This window comes from Heterocephalus glaber, unplaced genomic scaffold (assembly GCF_053883595.1).
Source record: "Heterocephalus glaber isolate CG9 unplaced genomic scaffold, H.glaber_assembly_v1.0 deba00001730, whole genome shotgun sequence".
Classification (NCBI taxonomy): Eukaryota; Metazoa; Chordata; class Mammalia; order Rodentia; family Bathyergidae; genus Heterocephalus; species Heterocephalus glaber.
In genome coordinates this window covers 3,565,547-3,569,021 of record NW_028258441.1, presented here as the reverse complement: position 1 = coordinate 3,569,021, position 3,475 = coordinate 3,565,547, and the positions used below count along the sequence as shown (strand labels likewise).

Sequence of the window (3,475 nt, the reverse complement as noted above, 5' to 3'; positions counted from 1 at the left end):
TCCCAGTATCTTCTAAGGGTCTGTCAAGTTTCAGATTTCTTTCCTTTCGATCCATGGTTTTAAATTTACTCTGCTTCCCTATTTTCTTACAGACATAGTTTTGGTTTGCTTGTGTTCAGGAAGACAGGCCAGGAGGGTCCCGGTGTCAATTTCTATGGGAAGATAGGCAGGTGGGCTCCAGAGACGGAAGAGACAATATCATGACCAAACCACTGTTTCAGCTGCTTCGCTCTCTAGTCCCCAATCTAGAATGGCAGGCACCAGTCCCCACTGGGGGAGCAGAAATCCTAGGAGTCAGGCTCAAGATCCTTATCCAAAGGCCATAGCAGGCCAGGTAATGGTTTCGGGTTCCCTGGAGCCCTGCCACTTGTGCTGTCTGCTTAGAGGGGAAGTCAGCAGGCACCCAGGCTCCTGCCTGCTCTCCCTAGGGCAGGGGCAGGGGAACCACTCAGAAGTGGTACGAAAGGGAGAGAAGGTGGTGAAGAAGAAGGCACACAAAGCTGATGTTGTTAAAATTACATCTTAATGAAGTGGGGGATCCTGTGGGTCTAGAAAACAAGGGATCCTGTGAATCTACAGATGTCAGGGCTAGAGTCTGGGAGCTCCTGAGCAACACTGGCATCAGATACAGACGAGCCAGCCTGGATCACACCAGGAACGACAAGGTCTGTTTGAATTCCCCTTCACTCCAGGCAGTGGGCTGGCTGTAGATCACCTTCTTACCTGATGAGGTCCTGTTAATAAGTCAGACACGGAGGCACTCAGGCCCCTCCACCCTCCTCCACATTCCGTGCCATCCTTAGAGGCCACAGCTAAGAACTCTATAGAACCTCGGTAGGGAAGTGTGGGCAAAGGGAAAGAGGCCAAGTTTAGGGTAAAGAGGGGCAGAAAGGTGTCCTCCCTCCAAGCTGGTGGCCTCCACCTCCAAACTTCACTCCCATGCCCACCTCCAGGGCCCATCTCAGCTTCAAACCACACACATCCATGTTCTCAGCCTCAAAGATCCCTGGGGCAACATTTCACTCACTTTTTGTTTTCTCACTCAAAGTAACCTCCACTATAGGCAAACCAGATGCTGAAAATCAAGACTCCAAGGAGAATCAGAGTTATGAAGACAGCTGACACGATGCCCCCTACATTCAGCTCCACAGCTTTCATGCTAATGCTGTCTGACTTCATGGGTGTCCCAAACCCATTCTGTGCCTGACAAGTGTACTCTCCAGAATCAGCGGTTGTCAGAGGACTGAAGATCAGCTCCCCTGTCTTGTGATCCAAGGTATAGGAAGAATTGATGAAAGCACGGGTGTTCTTGGGCTCCTCAAGCATCAGGACCTTATCCCTGAACCAGGAGTATTCAGAGGGTGGAGAGACATCCTGTTCTGAGCAGGTCAGCACCATCTGGGTGCCAATGGTTGCAGAGGAGGGGATGTTGACTGTGGGCTTGGATGGCGACACAAACACAGTGAGCTGGATGTGGACCTCCCTGTAGCTGTTGCCATTGTCCTCAGTGACTATACATGTCCCCATGTGCTCCCGGATCACCGAACTGAAGGCGATTGCTGTTGGTTGAAAAGGTAACATGGTCCACATAGGAAGCAGTGATCTTGTTATTGTAGCAAATGAGCCTAGTGGTGTCCCCACGGTCAAACTTCCACTCCAAAGGAGGGAACTGAAGCCAGAGTAGGTACAGTGCAACTTGACCACGTTATTCTCAAGCTGTTGGACTTCAGGACTAGAGATATACACAGAACCCTTTCCCAGCATCAGGGAGACTGAGGAGGACAGAGATGGGCTCCATCAGAAGGGAACAGAGAAAGCCAGGATGCAGGGGAATGCAAGCTCCTCCAAGCCCAGGGCTGACACCCTCCTGCCAATATCAGCATTTATTACTATTTGATTTCTTGATGAAAGTCATTCTTTCTGGAGCAAGATGGAATATAAGTGATGTTTTATTTGTATTTGTGTAACAGCCAGAGATTTTTTTGCATGTTTGCATGTATTATAGGCCATTTACACTCATTCTGAAAGGTGTCTATTCACTTCACTTGTGCCTTTTTCAATTTAATTTTTAGAGATTTAAATATTTTACTTCTTTGTACATTCTAGATATTAGTCCTCTGTTGAGGAATAGCTGGAAAAAATTATTTTCCATTCTGTAGGATGTTGCTTAACTCTGTTGGTTGTTTCCTTTGCTGTGCAGAAGCTTTTAAATTTGTTTTGATCCAATTTGTTGATTCTTGATATTACTTCTTGTGCAATTGGGGTTTGGATCAAAATGTCCTTGCCTATGCCTATGTCTTCAATAGTTTTACCTGTTTTATATTCTGGAAGATTAAGTGTTTCTGGTTTAACTTTTAGATCTTTGATCCATTTTTATTTTATTTTAGTACATGGTGAGAGATATGGATCTAGGTTCAATCTTCTTTATGCACATAACCAGTTTTCCCAGCATCATTTGTTAAAGAGACCATCATTCCTCCAACATAGGTTTTTGACCCCTTACTCAAAGGTCAGGTAGCTCAATGTACCTGAGGTTGATTTTTCTACCTCTTTTCTGTTCCATTGATCTATATGTCCATTTTTTGGTGCCAGTACATTGCTCTTTTTTTTTTTTGGTACCAGGGATTGAACTCGGGTCCTTGTACTTGCACAGCAGGCGGCGAAACCACTGAGCTAAATCCCCGGCTACTATGCTCTTTTTAATCACAGTAACCTTGTAATATAATATGTAGTCTAGGATTGTGATGCCTCTTGCTTTGTGCTTGTTGCTCAGAATTGCTTTTGCATCTAGGTCTCTTCTGATTCCATATGAAATCTAAGATTGTTTTCTAGTACTGTGTGATATTTTGATTCGTATTGTATTTAATATGTGTATTAGTTTTCCATGTATGGCCATTTTGACGATATATATTCTGCCTATTGCTAAATGGCATATGTTTCCATTTTCCTTTTTCCTCTTCAATCCTTTTTCAGAGTACTGTACATTTAATTCACTTCCTTTATTAGATTAATCGCTAGGTATTTAATTTTCCTGAATGCCGTTGTGAATGGTATTATTCTTCTAATTTCTTTCTCAGAGTGAGTTTGTTATTGGTGTATAGTAAGACTATTAATTTTAGTATATTGACTTGTATCCTGCTATATTACTGAATGTGACTATCAATTCTAGGAGTGTTGGTGGAATTTTTGGGATCTTCTGCGTAGAGGATCATGTCATCTGCCAATAATGACTTAGCCTCTACCTTTTCTCTATATATCCCTCTTATATATTTGTCTTGCTTGATTTTTTTTACCTGATGTTTTGAGTACTACATTCAACAATAGTGGTAATAGTGGTCATCTTTATATTTTTCCTGATATTAAAGGGAAAGCTTTCAGCTTTTCCCCATTGAATATGATGTTGGTGATAGGCATAACATATAGCTTTTATCAGATTATGGTAAAGTTCTTCTATAACTAATTTCTTCAGGGCTTC

General features: G+C 43.0%; 1 pseudogene; it reads right to left on the bottom strand.

Annotated features, from left to right (window-relative positions):
- Positions 1–646: 646 nt before the first annotated feature.
- Positions 647–1,764, bottom strand: LOC101702085 (junctional adhesion molecule A-like; annotated as a pseudogene).
- Between the last annotated feature and the right edge of the window lie 1,711 nt (positions 1,765–3,475).